The following is a 23,689-nucleotide window of genomic DNA, read 5'->3' on the forward strand; positions in this document are numbered from 1 at the left end:
AGACTGAGCTTTAGACTGTTTTTAAAAGTCGTACAAGAAAGGCATGAGTTGACACAGCCTTCATTGCTGGTCAGGTATGGCCAAGGTGTAGAGAGTCAATAAAGTGAAACTGAGTTAAACAAATCAGCCTATGTGGACTAAATACACCAAAAACTTAGTATCTTACAACTAAGGTAACCACCCAGAGACAAAGTAATACTAGCTCCTATTGGTGTTGTTAGCATTATCACTATAACTTTTTTTTTTTTTTTGGTCTGGCTAATAGGAGAGAAAATAGGATTGACACAAATATTGACTGTATAACCTACTATGTTCCCTGCTCTCCTTCCAAAGCTCACAACAATCTTAAGAGGTAGAGAGGGAGATTATGGTTATGTTAATATGAAGTACAAAGATCTCTTTTCTAGTCTTCAACCCAGGTCTTTTGACTCCCCAGATCAAAATTTTGAATTTTACCTCTGATTATAAACATCACCTCTCTCAATGCTTTTGATTAAGAAATGTGAAGTTCTTTGTAAACATGAATTCACAATCAATGGTGAAAGCAATGACTTTGATGGAGTACTATGACCTTTATTTTACAGAGGAATAAATTCAAGTAAAAAGAGATAAATTGTTTCTAATTAGCCAACCATTAGATATAAAGCCCAGGTTTATTTTATTTATATCATTTATTCATGTAGTTATTAATTTGGTGAATATTTTTTAATCATCTACTATGAGCCAGGTATCTGGAATATGCTGAGAATCCAGAAATGAATAAAAGGAATGAAAATCCTTGCCCTAGAGAACCCAAATGTTAGTGGGAGGAATCAGACAGTAAAGCACTAAGGACATAATGAGAGTATTGTATAGGTGTTGAAATTTTAATTAAAACCATAGGAAAAGTCTCACCGAAAAGACAATATTTGAGTAAAAGTCTGAAGGAGGTGAGAGAGACCGCCATGTAGCTATCTGAGGAAAGCATTCCAGGGAAATGGAACTGCAAGGGCAAATGCCCTGAGTCACAGGAAAGATACCAGTATGGTGAGGACAGAGTAAGAGGGAGGGGTCAGAGAGGTGGCAGTCATTGGACCTAGGGATGCAGGGAACATGTCAATCTTGAGAACTTGAATGTTATTGCTCCAACTTTGCCTGATGATATGATTTGGCTCTGTGTCCCCACCCACATCTCAACTTGAATTGTAATAATCCCCACATGTCAAGGGTGGAACCAGGTACGGTAATTGGATCAAGTGGTGGGGGGGTCCCAATGCTGTTTTCATAATGAGTAAGTCTCAAGAGATCTGATGGTTCTGTAAGAGTCTGACATTTCCCCTACTTGTACTCCTTCTCTCTCCTGCTGCCCTGTGAAGAGATGCCTTCCATCGTAATTGTAAGTTTCATGAGGCCTCCCCAGTGATGTGGAACTGCGAGTCAATTAAACCTCTTTCTTTTATAAATTACCCAGTTTTAGACAGTTTTCTTTATAGTGGCATGAAAACGGACAAATACAGTAAATTGGTACTGATAGAATGGGGTGCTGCTGTAAAGATACTCAAAAATGTGGAAGCAACTTTGGGTAATAGGCAGAGGTTGGAACAGTTTGGAGGGCTCAGAAGAAGGCAGGAAGATGTGGGAAAATTTGGAACTTCCTAGAAACTTGTTGAATGATTTTGACCAAAATGCTACTAGTGATATGGACAATAACGTCCAGGCTGAGGTGGTCTCAGATGGAGATGAGGAACTTCTTGGGAACTGGAGCAAAGGTAACTCTTGCTATAGTTTAGCAAAGAGACTGGTGGTATTTTGTCCCTGCCCTAGAGATCTATGGAACTTTGAATTTAAAAGAGATGATGAAGGGTATCTAGTGGAAGAAATTTCCAAGTGGCAAAGCATTCAAGAAGAAGTGGAGGATAAAAGTTTGAAAAATTTGCAGCCTGATGATGCAATAGAAAAGAAAAATCCATTTTCTGGGGAGAAATTCAAGCTGGCTGCACAAATTTACACAAGTGATTAGGAGCCAAATGTTAATCACCAAGTCAATGGCGAAAATGTCTCTAGGGCATATCAGAGACTCTCATGGCAGGAGAGTCTCCCATCACAGGCCTAGAGGCCTATAAGGGAAAAATGGTGTCCTGGGCCAGGTCCAGGGTCCCCTTGCCCTGTGTAGCCTTGAGACTTGGTGCCCTGCATCTGAGCCACTCTAACCATGGCTAAAGAGGTCAGCCTACAACTCAGTCTGTTGTTTCACATGGTGCAAGCCCCAAGCCTTGGCAACTTCCATGTGGTATTGGGCCTGCGGGTACACAGAAGTCAAGAATTGAGATTTGGGAACCTCCACCTAGATTTCAGAGGATGTGTGGAAATTCCTGGATGCACAGACAGAAGTCTGCTGCAGGGGCAGAGCCAGCATGGAGACTTCTGCTAGGGCAGTGCAGATGAGAAATGTTGGGTTGCAGACCCCACACAGACTCCCTACTAGGGCACTGCCTAATAGAGCTGTGAGGAGAGGGCCATCATCCTTCAGACCGCAGACCCTGGAATGGTAGATCCACCGATAGCCTGTGCACCTAGAAAAGCCGCAGGCATTCAATGCCCCTCTGTGAAAGCATCCTAGAAAGGGGCTGTACCCTGCAAAGTCACAGGGGCAGAGCTGCCTAAGGCTGTGCAAGCTCACTTCTTGCATCAGTGTGACTTGGATGTGAGACATAAAATCAAGAGAGATCATTTTTGAAGTTTAAGTTTTAATGACTGCCCTATTGGATTTCAGACTTACATGGGGGCTGGAGCTCCTTTGTTTTGACCTATTTCTCCCATTTGGAATGGGAAGATTTACCCAATGCCTGTACCCCCCTTGTATCTCAGAATTGACTACCTTGCTTTTGATTTTACAGGCTCATGAGTGGAAGGGACTTTCCTTGTCTCAAGTGAGACTTTGGACTTGGACTTTTGGGTAAATACTAGAATGAGTTAAGACTTTGGGGGACTGTTGGAAGGGCAAGATTGTGTTTTGAAATATGAGGACATGAGATTTGGGAGGGGCAAGGGTGGGATTATATGATTTGACTGTGTGTCTCCACCCAATTTTGACCTTGAATTGTAATAATTTCCATGTGTTAAGGATGGGACCAGGTAGAGGTAACTGAATCATAGGGGTGGTTTCCCTCATTCTCTTCTCATAATAATAAGCAAGTTTCACAAGATCTGATGGTTGTATAAACATCTGGCATTTCCCCTGCTTGCACTCATTCTCTCTCCTGCCACCCTCTGAGGAGGTGCCTTATGCCATGATTATAAGTTTCCTGAGGCCTCCTCAACCATGTGGAACCGTGAGTCAATTAAGACTCTTTTCTTAACAACTTACCCAGTCTCGTGTGTTTCTTCATAGACGCATGAGAACAGCAAACACACCGTATATTCAGCAAGATGGAAAGCCATCAGGATGTTCTGAGCAAAGATGTGACCATACTGTGACTTAGCTCTTCCCATGACATGATCACTCTGATGGCTGTGTTAAGAATAGACTAATAAATACAAGTATGTAGGATGGCAGACATTTAAGAGGGTAAATCATTAACTCAAGCAAAAGATGGTGATAGCTCGGGCCATGCCACAAGCATTGGTGGTTGTGAGAGTATTTTTTTCTAATTATCACTTAGGACTATCACTCCTCTTATTTTGTTATATCACTTTAAAAAATGTCAAATGTTTAGAATGATAATCCTTAAAAACTGAAGTGGAGGAGAAATGCAAAACAACTTTTGGTCTTTAAGGGTAGTAATGGAGGAAAGAAGTTGGGCACAGATAACAGTGAAATGCTAATTACTTGAAACTGTTTTTTCCCACTAGATATAATAGCAATAGTCTCCAAAGACTCACACCTCACATAAAACTTAGCCCTATTTGTAATCACACTTCTATTGTTGATTAGAAAAGAAAATTCTGTAGGTTAGTTCTTCTCTGTACCCATAGTTGGTATTTGCTTTACGAACAAAGTCAAGTTCTGGAACATTCTTTGGCTAATATATTGAGCATACTTATTAGGGTGGTGGCACTTCTCAGAAACCACAACAGATTTATGGAACAAATTTGTTCCTCAGAGGTCTTGGTCGCTGTCCCAATGCGCTCCTTTTTGGAGACCAGAGACTCTAGCATCGGTTGAGCAGTGCTTCCTCCTCAGAGGTGTGGGCTACAGGTCCAAGGGGCCACTAATTCAAACTTTTAACTTCAACACGATCCCTTTCTTCCCCCAACTCTAGAGGTGGCAGCTGCTTCCTGCAGTTTCTACCCTAGTAATAATTTTGTCTTTGCTTTTTTGCTTTTAAATGTATCCAGTGAACAATTTTTATACCTGTTTTTCATATTAAATCCTTTCTGTTAAAATTACTCATGATTTTGACTTCCTAACTGAATTGAATCCGAAATTGGAATTAATATTGTCCCAGGAAATAGTTCTTTGAAGATGAAATTTAGGGATTGGTTTGGTAATTCATTGGACTTGAGTTCAGTGCTGAGATTCTGGCCTTGAGAAATGAGATGCTCATAATTTATGAAATGCGGTGGTATTACAGTCAAATTATTATTTGTGATTGATTGGACTGGTGCATCTAGTGCAGCAAGTGCCTCAGGATGCCAAGGGTCTCATACACTTAACTCTGTGGCAGATATATAGTAATAAGTCCTGCAAGGACTTTGATATATGAATGTGTCTGTGTGTGTAGTGGGGGGTGTAGGAGGGTGTACACAAGCACTTCAAGAGAATGACAAACTCAGATCTTTAAACACTAAGCTTGACTCATGGTTAGAGGGTCCTAAAAGAGCCTCTGATTTTGTAACCAGAAGGTCAACATTGTCAGAAACCAAACACAAGATTTAATTCTGTAGGTTGCAGAAGTGTCACAGCCTCCCCGAATTTCTCATGTGAAACTTTGAGCCCCCATGGATCCATTGGGAAGAAAAGGATCCATGAGGATGGGTAAACCTGGATGGACTCAGCTATCTCAGCATATTGAAATCTGACTCACTGTGGCTTTTCTTTGACAGTGGGAGCAATCTTCCCTTTTGTATCTGAGGAAGCTCGTCTTCTCTTGCTTGAAGACCTACTAATACCCCTAATTAGATGATCATTATTCTCAAAACCCACCCCAATGGAAGTTACAAAACATAGAGGAAAAAAAACCCAGGGGAAACACTTTGTAACTTTGATCAGGGCAAGGATGTTTTGAACAAGATGTCAAAAGCATACGCAACGAAAGTACGAATAGGCAAATGGGTGTCATCAAATAAAGAGCTCTGCACAGCAAAGAAAACAGTCAACAGAATGAAGAGACAGCCTCTAGAATGGGTGAGAATATTTACAAACTACGTATCTGATAAGGCGTTAGTATCCAGAGTGTAAAAGAAACTCAAAAAACTCAATAGCAAAAAAACCAAATAAAATAAATCAGACGGGCAAAATATCTGAATATACATTTCTCAAAACAAGACATACAAATGGCCAAAGGATATATGAAAAAGTGTCCCACATCACTAATCATCAGGGAAATGCAAATCAAAACCAGAATGAGATAACCCCTCACCTCAGTTAGAATGGCTGTTGTCAAAAATAAAAAATAACAAATGCTGAGGAGGACGTGGAGAAGGGAGAACTCTTATACACTGTTAGTGGAAATATACATTAGCATAGCCATTACAGAACAACAATATGGAGGTTCCTTTTTATAGAACTACTCAGCAATCCCACTACTGGGTATGTATGTCCAAAGGAAATGAAAGCAGCATATCTATGAGATATCTGCAGTCTCATATTTATTACAGCATTGTTTGTAACAGCCAAGATAGGGAACCTATGTGTCTATCAACAGACGAATGGATTAAAAAAATGTGGTATATACACACAATGGAATACTACTCAGAAATTAAAAGGAGGAAATCCTGTTATTTGCAACAACATGGATGAAGATAGAGGATATTATGTTAAGTGAAATAAGCCAAACACAGAAAAAGAAATACAACATGGACTCACACCTGTGGAATCTAAAAAGTTGATCTCGTAGAAGTAGAGAGTAGAACAGTGGTTACTGGAGGCTGCAGAGGTAGGAAGGAAGAGGAAATGGAAAGAGGTTGGTTAACAGGAGGAATAAGTTCTGGTGTTCTATTGCACAGCAGGGTGACTATAGTTAACAACCATGTATCGCATACTTCAAAATAGCTAGAAGAAAGGATTTTGCATGTTCTTGACACAAGGAAATAACAAGTGTTTGAGGTGATGGACATGCTAATTACCATAATTGGATCATTACACAATGTGTACAGGTACCAAAACATTACACTACATTATATAAATATGTGCAATTATTATGTATTCATTAAAAACAAAATAAAGCTCAAAAAAACCTTACCACAATGGCTTTATGTTGCTCCCAGACCCGTAACTAGATTTTAATCCCAGCAAATTTGGGTGGGGGCAAGTATGAAGCCTGATGGGAGGAAATAAGATAATTGCAAGGTTTTGATAATTTATGAATTCAAACTGGTGGAATCTGTAGATCAAGGAATATGGAATATAAACTTGGGTTGTGTCTAATTTAATGATATGAGTTCTCCTGCCCGGTACTCTAGATTACAGCTGGTAGTAGTGCTAAAAGTGTATTTGGTGGATTGATTAAAACTTGGGCTATGTCTAATGAGGGTAAGATGTTAGATTTTTCCTAGCTTAAAGAGAAAGAAAGCCAAAGGCTTGGAGATATAGGAATGCTGAAGAATATTTATCATTTGTGCCCTACACACCCACCAACCCCTACACTTCATTCCTTAATGGGGTCTAGATAGCAATTTCTTCTTCCCCAAGGTATTAAGAAATATGTTAGTGAAAAGAGCAGCAACATCCTTAAAAGGTTGAACTATATCGATACTCTAACACCTCATAATTGCAGTGGGAGAAGCCACCATTAAGATGGGCTCTCTTAAGTCACTGAGATTGAAGAGGCCTGGGATAGAAGTGGCCAATTGGCAATGCTTTATCACATATGACAAGATGGGTGCATTTATTGTAATGCACAGCAGGACACAGTGATAGTCAGAATTCTTCTGACTTTGTAGTGGCCAGTTAATCTTTAAGAAACAGAGGCTGGGTGCGGTGGCTCACACGTTTATTCCCAGCACTTTGAGAGGCCAAGGTGGGAGGATCACCTATGATCAGGAATTTGAGACCAGTCTGACCAACGTGGTAAAACCCCACCTCTATTAAATATCCAAAAATTAGCTGGATGTGGTGGTGCATGCCTGCAATCACAGCTCCTTGGGAGGCTGAGGCACCTGGGAGGCGGAGGTTGCAGTAAATCAAGATTCTAGCCTGGGTGACAGAGTGAGACCCTGTCTCAAAAAAATAAATAAATAAATAAATAAAAATTAAAATTAAATAGAGAAGCAGCTCACTAAAATTTTGCTTTACATAACAGGAAAAACTCCATTCTGGTGGTCAGAAACCTGACTTCGGTCATCTCAACAAAGAATCCCTGTCTTTTACCTAGTTTCCACACCTAAGCCAGTTCACAGTTCAAGTCTTTTGAGTGCTGAGAGGTCAGGTCTCCTTGAGGATCTTCTCTGTTGCTCTGTCACAAGCATACACTGTAAAGATTCTTCTAAGCTTTCCATGAAGGGACCTGTGGCCATTTAATAAGGTCTATACATGGAGAAAAGGAGAACCCAGATCTTTTAGGAATGACTAAATACTGCCTGTTGAGGATCTGATCACCACTTTTGTCTACCAGTCAAGGTGGAGGCTTATGGAGGTCAGGTGATACAATGGCCCCCGACCTCTTTGGCACCAGGGACCAGTTTCGTGGAAGACAATTCTTCCATGTAGGTGGGGTGGGGAGTTGGTGGCTTTGGGATGAAACTGTTCCACCTCAGATCATTGGGCATTAGATTCTCATAAGGAGTGTTTAACCTGGATTCCTCAAATGCATGGTTCACAATAGGTTCACACTCCTATGAGAATCTAATGCTGCTGTTGATCTGACAGGAGGTGGAGCTCAAGTGATAATGCTCACCCACCTGCCACTCACCTTCTGCTATGTGGCCCAGTTCCTAACAGGTCATGAACTGGTATTGATCAGGCGGCCTGAGGGTTGGAGACCCCTTAGGTAATACACTGAATTTTGACCAAGTAAGTCCATCATTATTTCTCTGGTTCCTGAATAAAAAATTGAAAAAAGATGTATTGGCAACAGACAGATACCCCACATTGGATATCTGACTGATTGAGTCAAGATCATTATTATAGGAAGGGCCAAATGAAAACCTATGGAATCTTTATTTTCTGCCATGATAGTAAACCATAAAAATACTGGGTTCCTGGGAGAAGTGAAGATGTTAGTCTCATCATAAAAGTCTTAAAAGATGTAGAGATATTGACAGCTCTCTTATTCTAATTTAAGTCACATGGTTGGCCTATGTAAAAGGATTCTAGAGAATGACTGTAAATTATAAACTTGATAAGGAAACAACTCCAATGGCAGCTGCTGTTCTAGATATAGCAACGTCACTAAAATAAACCAGCATAACTTCCTGATAAGTGGCATGCAGCTATTGAGCTGGCAAATATTTTTTCTCTATACTTATTTGCAATAAACATCAGAAGCAAATTCTTTTTATCTGGTATGACTAACAGTAAAACTTCACAGTTTTGCCTCAAGGCTACATCAATTTGTCTGCTTTCTGCCATATGGCAACCTACGGAGTTTTTTTTTTTTAGACGGAGTCTTGCTCTGTCACCCAAGCTGGAGTTCAGTGGTGTGATCTCAGCTCACTGCAGCCTCTGCCTCCTGGGTTCAAGTGAATCTTCTACCTCAGCCTCTCAAGTACTAGGACTACAGGTACACACCACCATGCCCAGCTAATATTTGTATTTAGTAGAGATGGAGTTTCACCATGTTGGTCAGGCTGGTCTCAAACTCCTGACCTCAAGTGATCTGCCCTCCTTGGCCTCTCAAAGTGCTGGGATTACAGGAGTGAGCCACCATGCCAGGTCCCTACAGAGATCTTAATTGTCTTTCCCATACAACATTACACTGGGGAAAGAAGTTGGCTGATATCCATAAAAGGTCTCATTTTACATACATATATACAAATGGTGGGAAGGGCTGACACAGAGCGTCTCCTGATACAATTCACTAAAAAGAACCTATTAGTTTCCTGCTACTGCTATAACAAATTACCCAAAACTTAGTGCCTGAAACAACACAGATTTATTCTCAGAAGTCTAAAGTGAACATCACAACAGGGCTGTGTTCCTTTCAGAGGCATCTGGGAGAGTGTTTCCCAGCCTTTTTCACCGTGTAGAGGCTCCCTGCTTTTCATGACCCCTTCCTTGCATCACATCAAACTTGTCCTTTCATCATCAGATCTCCTTCTACTAATCCTGATCCTCCTGCCTTCATCTTATGAGGACATTCTGATGACATTGGACCCACTGAGATAATCCAGATTGATTTCCCCGTCTCAAGATTCTTATTCTTAACTTAATCACCTTTCCAAAATCCCTTTTACCATGTAAGCCGATATGTTTACAGGTTCTGTGAATTAGGACATGGACATCTTTGAGAGAGGGGGGCATTGTTCAGAGTGCCACAAGACCACAGCATCAATTCTATGGTTTGCTATAGAATTTGTCATGTGAAAATAGTTATAGAATTGGTCATGTGAAAGTATCAGGTGGACTCAGTTTGAAAGTCACCATAAAGAATCAAAGAGCTGAAACTGTCAAAGACATAAAAGAGAGGAAAAGAGGACCTACTCCAGATTGAAGGAGATTCATAAAACATGATGGCTAATGCAACACACGCATGATTCTTAAGTAGAAAGCTTGAATACTTAGTAAAAATTGAATGGAGTCTGGTTTGGATGAGTGCTATTTCAATATTGAGAGAAAAACATATGATTATTTTAATGGATGGAGAAAAAACATATATATAACTCCTACAACTCAGTAAGAAAAAGGTACACAACTCAGAAGAAAAATATACAGAATAACTGAATAATTTGCACAAGACTATTTAAATGGTCATATAAAGGACTCAACTTTACTTGTTTCAGAGAAATGCAAATTAACACCGTGATATGATGCCACTAAACAAGCAAAGGAATAGCTAAAATTATTAACAGTCCCTAGTGTTGGTTAGAATATAGAACAACTGAAAGTTTTTGTTTTTTTTTTCTTTTTTTGAGACGGAGTTTCGCTCTTGTTACCCAGGCTGGAGTGCAATGGCATGATCTCGGCTCACTGCAACCTCCACCTCCTGGGTTCAGGCAATTCTCCTGCCTTAGCCTCCTGAGTAGCTGGGATTACAGGCACACGCCACCGTGCCCAGCTAATTTTTTGTATTTTTAGTAGAGACGGGGTTTCACCATGTTGACCAGGATGGTCTCGATCTCTAGACCTCGTGATTCACCCGCCTCGCCCTCTGAAAGTGCTGGGATTACAGGCATGAGCCCTCGTGCCAGGCCCAACTGAAGGTTTTATAGATTGCTGATGGGAGTGTAAATTGGTACAGACATTCTGAAAACCTGGCGGTATTTACTAGAAACTAAATATATACTCCATGTCCCAGCAATACCAACCCTAGGTATATATAGCCAACAGAAATGAGTCCATACATTCACCAAAAGACATGTTCATAGAAGCAGTATTCGTAATAGCCAAAAATTAGAAAAACCCAATGCTCATCAACAATGTAATGAAAAATAAATTGTGGTATAGTCACAAATTTATAGTAATGGTTTTCAAGGTTTTTGGTCTCAGGACAGCTTTACTTTAAAAAAAAAATTATGGCAGAACTCAAGGGACTTTTGTTTATGTATTTTATATTTTGTTATATCTACCTCATTTATCATATTGAAAATTAAAACAGAAAATTTTGTAAACAGGAATGCATGAACACCATCATGTACATTGTAGCCTCTGTGCAACTCCACTGTACACTCATGAGAGAATGAGAATGAGGAGACATATTATATCTTAGTGTTTTATAAAAATGTTTTAGATCTTGTGAACGCACTGGAAAGGTTGCAGGCACCCCAAGAGTCCCCAGATCACATTTTTGAAAATCTCTGCCTATACAACAATGAAATTGAACAAACTACAACATTCAAAAGTATGGATTCGTTTCCCAAGCTTCATGAAGAAGCCTGACACAGAACTGTGCATACTATATGATACCATTTATATAAAAATAACAAGAACCAGCAAAACTATGCTTTTAACAGTCAGAATACAAGACGAGGACGGAGTGAGAACAGGCAGGGCTTCTGGGGTGCTCTTAGCGCTCTTCCTAATCTGGGTGCTGGTTGTATGAATGTGTTCCGTTTGTGCAAATCCATAGAGCTCTCCACGTGCAATACTTTTCTGCTTCTTGATCCCCAGCTGTTTCCCAACTACATTTTCACAATATGTACATTTGTCCCTTTTGTGAGGTAGAAAACGCCTCTTAGGTAATGCTGGAGAATATCCTGAGGCAATCTGTTTGTCTTTTGCCAAAATCCCATTCCTAAATCTCCTGTTTTCCCATAGTTTCTCTCACTAATTTTACCTTGGATAAAGGTTCCTAACCTTATTTATGCCACAGACACCAAGGAACTTAGGTGAAGCCTATAGACGCTTTCTCAGAATAATAATTTTACATAAAATTTTAACATTTTTAGTTTTTACATATTTTATTTTGCCTAAAATAAAATGCATAATGTATAGAAAAAATAAATTGAAATACAGTTGTGAAACTATTAAAAACATATGATATAGGTATCTATAATTCATGTAAATTAATATTTAAGATATGCAAAATTAATATCTAGCAGTGAATCTACTAAAATTTAAAAAATAGTTTTGACTGTAAATGATATTTTAAGACATTTGTAACAACTACAATGTGATATGAAAATATCTGCGAGTTCTATTGGTGACAAATTATAAATAACTACCTGTGGGTTTGTTGGTTCTACATTTATAATTATAGGAAATGCAAAATTTCAGTTAGAGGTTAATGAGAAGAAAGATATCATGTTTTCCTCCATTCAAGTTCATGTATGCTTTTGATTTTATCAATAGCCTCTCAAAGCACTTGAGACATACGGCACCTGATTAAGAACTCATGGATCATGCTCAACTTTTCAAACCTGCATGGCTCCAAATTATCAGACGCATAGTTTACTTGGGCTGCAGGGTATGACAAAGCCATATTTCCCACTTCTTCTTTTTTTTTTTGCAGACAAGTCACTTTTAGCCCAAGCTTGTCTCTATTTCTAAAGAGGGGCATGTTAAATGATCAACACAATTGACATTATAAATAACGGGTTCCTCATGGTTCCATATCCTACCTCTTGGGTCTGATCAATTCTGTAATTTAAAATCTGTTATTCATAGTACCATAATCTGTGCACCAACTTTCTCTCTGTCAGTTCACATTCCAAATAATAGAAACCCCAATTCGAACACTATTAACCAATGAGAAGATTTAATAAAACACATACCAGAAGTTTTGCACAATGATAGAATTCAGGTTCAGGATACTTTTAATCAGTAGCTCAACAATATCATGAGGATTCCAGGTTATCTGCTTTTCTCTCAGCTTGATTTCCCAAAATAAATTCTAAGGAACCCTAGCCCAGGAAAGAAGTGCCTGACAAAACAAAGAAGCCAAACCTCAGTGAAAAGTATACCCAGGAAATATTTCACAGGATAGTCTCATCGTACAGATGCACAGTGCTCATTGGCATATTCATGTATGTACAAATATTAGTCTTAAATAATGTTTTTGCTTAATGTTATAATTTATAGGAAAGAACGTACATAGTCATTTTGTGGAAGGATGCCAATAGTGCTCTGTTTTAGGCCCCACATTCCTTCTCTTTGATGGGAGGAAAAGTGCCAATGCTGATGTTTTTCAGAGACTCTTCTTCAACCGTCAGTGCTCCTTCATGCAAAAGACCCAGAGTAAAGGCATGATTGTTCTGTTCAGTTCCTTAGGGAAGGTGCATTGAAAAGTTGAGTCTTTTTTATTTTTTTAACTTTTATTTTAGATTCAGGGATATATGCACAGGTTTGTGATATGGGTAAACTTGTGTCACAGAGGTTTGTCGTACAAATGATGTCACCACCCAGGTCCCAAGCCTAGTACCAAATAGTTATTGTTATTTTTTTGATCCTCTCTCTCTTTCTACCCTCCTCCCTCAAGTAGACTCCTGTGTCTGTTGTTCCCCTCTTTGTGTTTACGCATTCTTGTCATTTAGCCTCTACTTATATGTGAGAACATGCAGTATTTGGTTTCCTGTTTCTGTGTTAGTTAGCTAAGGACCACACTTTGAGTCATTATTAAAAACCCAGTGGGGTTTATGAAGCCAACTGTAATGTGAGTATTTGGGGTTTGTGAGGTTTAGTTGGCAAGGTCTCTGTTAACCAAAATTTATTTCAAATTTCATTTCATTTAGAATTACTTTAAAGTAACGCTATCCACATTTTCTCAGGGCCAGTCACGAGCTGAGAACCCTGGAGCCCCTAGCCATGCTCACAATGGTTCTACAAAGTTATCAGCAAAATACTTGACACTTATTTGTGTCTTAAATGATAATATCTTCAGTGAATCCAGTATTAGAGTAACTGTTCTTATATTCAGCATTCTTTTTGCGATTGCAAATGATGACCTACTAAAAATCTCCTCAAAGTGGTTTGCTGACAGGTTATAAATCTCTACTGTGCTAGTTAGAGTTGATGTTAATCTGCCTTGTTATTATATACCGTAGAGTTGATCCCTGATGAGACAAAATTAAAACTGTTTATTGATGGATCTTATTGATCTGTTTGCTCCACAAGACAGTGAGGGAAATCTGTGAGGGCTGGAGTCCATCTGGTTTGTAAGTCTTTGCACTGTCACTTTTCACATGGTTAAAATTCCCCCAGCCAAGAGGTTTCACTAGGCCCACTAGGCTGCAAGGGAGTTGAAGCTGAAATGGTGCCTCATGTCCCTCTCTCCTGATTTTGAAAATCTTCAAGATACCAAATTCTCCCTGGCCCCCGAGCACTTGGCAGTCTTCCACAAGGGGATGAGACAGGATAAAGAGTGCTCTTCATGGGTTCCTTCCTGACTCCCACTTTAGCACAGGCAAAGCTCTAAAAAGTCCTGGTGAAAAGAATTGTTTAATTTTATTTAAAACACTATTCCTAAGCTTATTTGGCAAGAAACCCACTAACATTCTACGGAATTAGTTCTCCACTGAACATGCCTTTGGAAGGCCTTCATTATCTGACTTCTGTCTGGCTCTGGCAACCTTTTTCTCTAAAAAGGTTTAGGTGTCTGCCTATAGGAGTGTGTATAAAATTTTTATTTTACCTTAATTATTATTATTATTTAAATGAATAGATACAAGGTCTCACTCTGTTGGCCAGGCTGTTCTCAAACTTCGGGCCTCTAATGATCCTCCCACCTCGACCTTCCACAGTGCTGGGATTACAGGTGTGAGCCACTGTGCCTGGCCTAAAAACTTTTACATATAGTTTGGATATAACCTGAATGCCTAATAAGTCCCTTAGGGAATGGAGGGAAAGAAGACTGGAGAAGAGACTTCAACTTATTTATAAGATTAATTTATTCTCTAATGGTTGCTTTCATTCCGGCATAGAAACGTTAGTAGCTCCCTCTTCCAGCTGCTGTCATAGGTAAAGGTACTATTCTTTGGTCCTCCTATTCTCTGACCACACTTTCGTTTTTTGCTCCTTTATAAGTAAACCTTCTTCCAGTTATCCTAATTTGAGTGTGCCAGCTGTTTTCCTACTAACACACTCGTACTGCATGTTTACTATGAGACAGAAAGGGTCTAGGTACTTTTGATAATTTAAATCATTTAATCCAAAAATGTAGCTACATCTATTAACTATATTTGATAGATGAAGTGACTGACGTCGGAGAGTTTGGATCACTTGCCTAAGGTCTCGCAGCTAGTTAGCAACATGGGTTTGGAGTAAACCCAAGCAGCATGGCTCCAGAATACCTGCTTTTAACCAGTATACTATGCACACTCTTGAATAAATGATTTTGACTATAGAAGATGAAATACATACAGCATTTCCAATGAATGCAATAGATAAATATAAATCAACATGGGCAGATCTCGAAAATCTAAGATCAAGGCAAAAAGAAAGTTTCAGAATCATTCCATTTTACATATATGCTAAAATAAATACACAAAACTAGCTATAGATTGCTTATGGATACATGTGTGTATGTGTTTATACTAAATTATAAAAGGTTATTTGAAAGCAAACTAAGTGCATCATAATGGTTTTCATGATAATGGAAGAAAATGTGTCTAGAGAAGAGAAAACAGGAGATTTCAACTTCACCTACAATGATTTATTTGTTTAAAACCACAAAGTAATGAAGAATCTGGGGGGGAAAAAACAGACAAAATTAGGCAATTTTTGATTCTAGGTCATGAGTACATGAATATTTGCTATGTTACCCATTGCACTAAAAGAACACTTTTTATAGCTCAATTCCAAAAAGCAAACAGCAACAACAACAACAAAATTAAAGACATACAAATGTGAATAGTAACTAGAAGGTGAAGGCATGGAGATTAGATATGGAAAAAATTCTTTAAAGAACTTTGGCCATAAAGGGGAGGAGAGAGAGAGAGGGAACTGTGTTTGGTGGTAGGGGTGAGATTAAGGGTGGGTTCTTGAAGAGAGACTGGAGCATGGTTCTATGATTATAGAGAATGAGCCAGAATGAAGGGAGAAATTGATGATGAAGAAGATAGAAGGGGATTACATAGAAAGGAGAAAGGCCTTATATCTGTGAGCAAGGTTATATATACATAGTAATAGAAATGTGAAGGTGTTTGTTTCTGAAGGATTCTCCCTGAATTGAAATGTATGAAATGTAGTACAAGGCTTTGAGGAGAAGGTATGACACAGTCATTTCAGCAAGTGGGAACATGAACTTAGTAGAGCAACCTAGTGGAATTGCTGGGGAGGGCCAAGACCCACTTGAAGTTACTGATCACAGATTTAACATGAAATCTGTCTCTCCCGTGTGAGAACCTATGTGATTCTCTTTAAGAACGTTTAGTCGCTTGGTGAGATTAGACTTAGGTTTTGCTATAAGAACACATTGGAGGAATCAGGAGTCAAGGGAGTATTTGCAAGAGTAATCATACTTTACTCCAATGGAGCCCAACTATGGGACTAAAGCAGGGAAATAAATAGAAGAGGGATTTGAAGACTAGTGAGAAAGTAGAGTTCAACTGATTCGCTATGTGATGAGGTTAACAGTTCATTTTAATGGGGCCACTTGATCAGTTCATCTCAAAGAATAGGAGATGGTGTCAGAAAATGGAAGGTTTGGATTTGAGATCTTGGCAGGTGGAGAAGTTTCTGGTAATAATAAAATTTGGAGTGAATCTCTGGTGGAGTGACACAAAACTAATTAGAAATTAGTGTTTTTAAATCCGTGGTGGAAATGTTGACTGAAGGGAGATTCAGAGGGACTCCCCCGAATACAGATGACAAAGTGAATGGAAGAATGTGATACAGCAGTTGAAGTTCTGGAAACGCAGGAGGAAAAACCAGGAGGGAGAAGTTAGTTTTGTTTTATTTATCTTCAAACATGGATTAAATAAACAAAAACTTCTGTTTTCATTGCATAACCAGAAGCCTGGATGTAGGCTCTCCAGGCTGATAACAGCAGCCACATAGTGCCAACAGCCTCCTTTCATCCTTCCTCTAAACCATCTTTAGCTTGTGGCTTTTGCCCCCATGATTGCTGCCTCATGGTTACCAAGATCCATCACCAAGTTGTCATTACAGTCAGCTAGAAGGGAGAGGAGGACAAATGAGAGAGCCAGCTGACTCTTCCCCCATTTCAAGTGCATTCTTACAAATTCTGTCCAGTATTTTCTGTTTACACCACATTAGCTGAAACCATGTGATGTGGCTAATCTTTGCTTCCAGGGAAATTTAAGTTTTAATTTTTCCCTTAAAGCTGAGCATATTGTTGCTCCATACAAAATTAGTTTTGTTTTTTGGAAAAAAGCAAGTAATGTGTAGCAACGAGTAGTATCTGCCATGTGTTATATCCAGGGCATGAATTTTAATGGATAAATTAATTTTGTAAAAGAAAGGAGGCTTATTAATCTGAAAATAACTATGTATAGCAAAAGGGAAGACTAAATTACTTTTTGGTCCTGAGATCCACAGGATACAAGGAAACAAAATTGGATTTATTTTTTCTTATTTGAGGCATAGTTCAATTTCAGTGGAGTCCAAGAAGTGGTAGAAATGAAAAGAGAAGAAGAAAAAGATAGGGAGAGTCAGCTAATTCATAAAGACAGAGATATAGAAGGGCCAGTGATATGGGTATGACAGAAAAAGGAAGTGGAGCAAAATAGTGTGAGATTAATAGTTGATGAATAGTGAGGTTTTACTTCTGCAGGTGCCAGAGGTAAACAGAGACAAAATGCAGGATGGTGTTGATCCCTATAGTATATTGGAGGAGCTAAGATGCTGTGTGTCAGTGCCAGGCATGCCCAGCAGAGTTATGGAGGTAGTGTTCTGCACAACAGCACGTGGGCAAGAGAGGTGGGTTATCTGATGAGCCAGTGCCTGTGTCTTGTTGCTTTGAGAATCAAGCCACGTACTTAGGTGTTTTGTCCACCTGGAAGAGCCTTTCCTTTCTAGTTCTCATTAAGACAATATTTCTAGGCCATGCTATTATATTTGTGGGTATTCCCATTTATTTAATTAACTCATATATTTTTTCAGTAACAGAGATTTACTTATACAGGCACTCCAGCCTACATGTTTTGAGGAACCCAAAGGCAAATAAAACATGTTCCCTATTTATCCTCAAGAAGCTTAATGTATACCAAGGAAATAAGATGCAATAGCTGTAATCACCCAGACTCAAAAAGCCCCAGCATGTTAGAAATGGAAGGGAACTTAGAGGTCATCTATTCAAATCCCTCATTCAGACACTGGAACCAAAACGAAATAAAAACATTTGTGAAGAAGGAGATTAGGAATTGCAAGGCTAATCCTCAATCCAAAAGATCTTTCTTATTTTGTGGAAAAGGAATTAAGTCTAAGACATTTTGGCTCAGAAAGATCAAAAAGGACTTTGTTTTGAAAATGTCCTTCAGTGCTACATTGGATAATATTTGCAGTGAGAACATGGACTTACAGAATGTTCTTCCAACAGAAATTATTTGTCAGGGGAGGATGCCGTTCTCCAGGGAAAGGGACAGCTTTTTAAATGGCCGCTACTGACCTTGAGGATAAATGCAACATTAGAGTAATTATACCAGAAAAGCAGCTCTCACAAAACTATGATGACTGTTCTTTTTAGAAACAGAGTAGGACTCCTTGTTTTTAAATATTATCTAGAGGCCAAAAGCATGGAGCCTGAACCCAACTCCATCCTGCTTCTCATATATCCTATGTGGTGAGAGATTCCTGAGATTTCCATTAGAATCATCTTATTCTATAGTTGTGTGGGGTTTAGATACAGTGAGGCCACCCGCAGGGAAAATTCTATCAATTTAATAATGTAACAGAATATGGGTTTTCCAGTCACAATTGTTTCATAAACCAAGCAAAAAAAGCTGGTGAGAATCCTTCTAAAACTTCTATGGTTTTGCCACCGCCTCAACTAAGAAGACGGGAGTTACCAAAGAATCCCTCAGCCCACTCACCTTTTGTTTCCTTAATACGTTTTCTTAGAATCATCATTTTATTCATTTTATTTTCCCTTTGTCTCAGAATGGACCTACACATTTGCAAACCTCAGCCTTCCACTCCAGGCACTCTGCTCACATCTCATTCTCCTATTAGAAATAATAAACTTGTGGCTCCTTAAGTTGACATATCATTTCTCTCCTTCCAATCACCCTTAACCTCCTGAAAAAAAGAAATCTTTTCTCATTGCTTTATCTACCTCAACTCCCATTCACTAGCAAATTTCTTACAAATGGAGTTCTGTACCCATAACTTTTCTGACATCATTATCTTCAAGGTATTTTTTTCAGTCAACTAGCTTAGACAAACCTGAATCAAACAGTACCCATCTCATTGTTGTTTACTCCTGGCTTAATTCATGATTCCTAAATGCTCTTAGCTTGGGTGTTCCATATGCATTTCACCACTCCATTCTTCAGATTCCCACCAAGACACCAACATAAGACCAGCTTTAAAACTCCAGTGTATACGGTAGAGCCAGGCATAGCCAATGTAGACTAGAGCCAACCATGGTCTCATGCAGTCTACCTTGGGAAAAAACTCTTACAGGAGGTAATTCCGTGAGGGATTAAATCCTAGGCAGAAATTAAAAGCCATGAGTAAATTCAGGGTCATGGGGGAAAAAAATTAAAAAATAAGACAGATAATTTCAATAGCAAATCTTGATTGAGTGTTGACTGTGTGTAAGGCACTACTGTTATAAACGCTTTTACGCACTGTCTCCCTTAACTTCACTTTATAGAAAATACCAAGGTGCTCAAATTTTAAGTAATTTGCCCAGTGTCAGTTAGAAAGTGATAGAACTATAGTGTGAATTGAGACACTTTCTCTCTTTCTTCAGTCCATACTCTTAACTGCTGTACTGTATTGCCTCCTATAAAGTCACTGGAACCCTTTAAAAGTGTTTAAAAATATTTCAAGGCAATTAAGCGTGGCTATTATATCCATAAAACTAGAACAAGAATAGTTACTCAAAAGAATCAAATAGAAATCTTAGAAGTAAAATGTATAGTCATTAAAATGTTTAATTCAGGGCCAGGCGCGGTGGCTCATGCCTGTAATCCCAGCATTTTGGGAGGTTGAGGCGGGCAGATCATGAGGTCAAGAGATAGAGACCTTTCTGGCCAACATGGTGAAACCCCATCTCTACTAAAAAATACAAAAATTAGCTGGGCGTGGTGGCATGCACTTGTAGTCCCAGCTACTTGGGAGGCTGAGGCAGGAGAATTGTTTGAACCCAGGAGGCGGAGGTTACAGTGAGCTGAGATTGTGCCACTGCACTCCAGCCCGACACCTGGCAACAGAGCAAGACTCTGTCTCAAAAAAAAAAATGTTTAATTTATAAATAATTGATAATTTGTTAATAAGAATAAAGGCATACAGCCTGGCATGGTGGGTGGCTCATGCCTGTAAGCCCAGCATTTTGGGAGGACAAGGTAGGTGGATTGCTTGGGCCCAGGAGTTTGAGACCAGCATGGGCAACATGGTGAAACCCTGTATCTACTCCAAAAAATAAAATAAATAAATAAATAAATAAAAGAAAATTAGTTGGGCATGGTGGTGCATACCTGTAGTCCCAGTTACTTGGGAGGTTGAGGTGGGAGTATGACTTGAACCTGACAGGCAGAAACTGTAGTGAGCTGAGATTGTAACACTGTACTCTAGCCTGGCTGATAGAAAAAGAAAAAAAAAGACACACAAAAAAAGAAAAGAAAAAGAAAATTACAGTTGTAATCTTAAAATCAGTATCATATTTAATGAGGAAACACTAGGAAATGTCCACTAATATCAGGAATAAGGCAAAAACATTCCTTTCTCAATATTGTATTATAGATAGTAGATAATATAATCAAAGAAACTCAATTAGAGGCATAAAATTTGGTAAAGAAAAAAGAAAGCCATCATCTCTTTTTGCAGACGTCATGACAGCAGGCTTCAAATACTCTAGAGAATCGACAATAAAACTAACTTAAACAATAATATAATTCAGTAAGGTATCATAATATACAATTAATAAGAAATTAATTAGAGGACATATGGTAGAGAAAATCCTATTTGTAATAGAAGGGAAGAAGATTAAATACTTAGAGATAAACTTAACAATAAATGTATAAAACCAACAAAAGGAAAGTTATAAACACTCTTGGCAGATATACAGTAGACTCAAACAAATAGTAGGACATTCCTGTCCTTGGATAGGATGACTCAGTATTATAAAAATGTCAGTTCTCCCAAAATTCATTTATAAATTTAACACAATCCTAATAAAAATTTCAACAAGCTTTTTTTTAGGGCATAAAATAACTCGATACTAAGGTTCAACTTGAAAAGAATGAACATACATTAATAGCTAGACATTAAACATACTACCGATCTTACATAACTTAAACAGTATTCTACTGGTACATAAACAAACAGATATACTGGTGAAAAGAATAGTCCAGAAATAGACTTAAGTATACATGGAAATTTACTGTAAGATAAAGATATTCTGTAATTTCAATTTGTATTTCTTCTTCACTCGTTTATTTAATAGAAAGTTTTTGAATTTCCAGGAGGAAGAGCCTTTTTGGTTTTGTTCATCACATTTAATTTTATTTCATTGCAATCATAGAACATTGTTTGTAACATTTCTACTTAATTGGACTTACTAATTTTCTTTTTGAATTGTTATACCCTCATTTTCTGTGTGACATTTTCATAGGTATTTGAGAAGAAGTTAGATTCTCTATTAGCAGAGTGCGGATATGGGTGTGTGTGTGTGTGTGCGTGGTTTTGACCATACTTATGTTTTGTCCTCTTTCTTGTGCTAAAAATAAGCCATGTCAGTCTCTGATTATTAGAGTGTCTCTATGTACCAGAACGGTAGTTGCTGTATTATTTGTGCAGAAATATTTATATTTAATACTTCCATTTTAAGTTGTGGCGTTTAAGCCTGAAAAAGTAGTTGCTTTTGTTGTGTTTAATACATTTTGGCTTGGATTTATCTTCTGTCAGGTTTGCTTCTCTTGCTTTCTTGTTGTTTATGATTTTACCCTTGCCCTTTCTTTATTTTTAATCTTTCTAAATAACTTTGTTTTAAGTATGGCCTTTGTATACAGAATATAGTTGGGTCTTCTTACTTTTTTTTTTAATGGAGATGGGATCTTGCTCTGTTGCCCAAGGTCAGAGTGTGCACTGTCATAGCTCCCTGCAGCCTTGAACTCCTGGGCTCATGTAGTCCTGCCTCAGCCTACTAATAGCTGTGACTGCAGGCATGTACCACCATGCCTGGCTAACTTTCTTAAAAATTGGTTTCATAGAGATGGGGTCTCACTTTGCTACCCAGGTTGGGTTTTATTTGTAAGCCTAACTAAAACTTTTATTTTAATGAAAAATGTATGCATATCTACATTTATTGATATAACTTATGTGTCTGGTCTCAAAATTCTGTCACACAATGTTGTATAATTATGTGTTTTTTCCTGATATTTTCTATATTTCATTCTTTATGAACTGTTTATTCTTTGCTCTTTAATTCTTTCTTTTATTTTTTTGGTATTTAGGAGGATTTATATTTCTGTTCTAAAGGTTACCTTTGTCATATACTTTACTTCATGCCTTTCATCTCCTGTTTTCTTATTTAATATCTGGTTTATCCAGCTTTATTGGTATCTTTTAACTGCTCCTACAACAATGATCTAATTCCACTTTTATTTTCTCCTTTCTCCCACTGTTAGTTTCATTATTTTTATAAAGAATTTTTCAACACAATATTAAAAAGCCAGTTAGTAAGATTGTTTAAAAAATGGGAATATATAACTAATGGAAGAAAAATTACAATGGCCATATGTATATGAATAGAAGCTCAAATTCCCTAGTAATTAGAAAGGTACAAATGAAAACGACATGGTATTTTTTGCCTGTCACTGGAAAAAATTAAAGCTTGGCAAGTGATGCATACTGGGGAAAATGAGGCTCTCATACATTTCTGTTAGGAGTCTCAATTGGTCTGATCATGTGATAATGCTGTAGTGTTACACCTCTCAGCAGTTGTTCCACTTCACGAACTATATTTTAGATAAACTGCTCCAGGAGACAGATATAGGAATATTAATTTAAGTACTTTTGCCAGAAACGAACAATTAGAAATGACCTAAATATTTAACAATGGATCTGTAAAGAAATGCAATTTTATTTGTATATGATAGAATTATCTCCAGCAATTAAAAAGCATGAACTAGAGGTATAGGCTTTACACTTTCTGTGTTAGTACTGATGCTTTTTAATCCTAAACAATTTTATTTTCATTTATATGATCAGAGGGTTTTCTATTTGAAATAGCAAAAATAATACCACTTATCTCCTGCTGTCGTTGTGGGAATTAAATGTGTAAATACATGAAGTGTTTTGTAAAATGATGGATACATAGAAAATATTCTATAATGTTAGTTGTCATTACAATCTAAAAACAAAAAACAAAAAAATTGTAATCTTAAATGAAAAAAGATGTGGATTATATTCACATAAATCAAAACACATACAAATAATTACTATATACTTTTTATGAATCCAAATTATCTTATTTGTGCTACTATAACAAAATACCTGAGACTCAGTGTTCTATAAACAATAGAAATTTATTACTCACAGTTCTGAAAGCTAGGAAATTCATGATCAAGGTCCCAGCAGGTTCAGTGTCTGATGAGAGCTGCTCTCTGCTTCTCCAAGATGGTGCCTTGTTGCTGTCTCCTAACATGGCAGAAGAAAATGAACCCCCTCCCTGAAGTCCTTTTATAATGGCTCTATTCTCATCCATGAGAGCTTCAACCTCATGGCTTAATCACCTCCCAACAGCCCCACCTCTTAATATTATAACACTGATTACTAAGTTTCACCACATGAATTTTGAGGAAAACATTCAGACTACATACAGCACAT

The 23,689-nt window shown here is 38.1% G+C and overlaps 1 long non-coding RNA gene across 1 annotated transcript; it reads right to left on the minus strand.

Annotated features, from left to right (window-relative positions):
* Positions 1–236: 236 nt before the first annotated feature.
* LOC128930099 (uncharacterized) lies at positions 237–23,476 on the minus strand. The gene is made up of 3 exons (XR_008477693.2): positions 23,400–23,476; positions 6,010–6,069; positions 237–3,490 (listed from the first exon to the last, which is right to left on the minus strand). It is a non-coding gene; the product is annotated as an uncharacterized LOC128930099 (long non-coding RNA).
* Positions 23,477–23,689: the final 213 nt, after the last annotated feature.

This window comes from Callithrix jacchus, chromosome 18 (assembly GCF_049354715.1).
Source record: "Callithrix jacchus isolate 240 chromosome 18, calJac240_pri, whole genome shotgun sequence".
Taxonomy (NCBI): domain Eukaryota; kingdom Metazoa; phylum Chordata; class Mammalia; order Primates; family Cebidae; genus Callithrix; species Callithrix jacchus.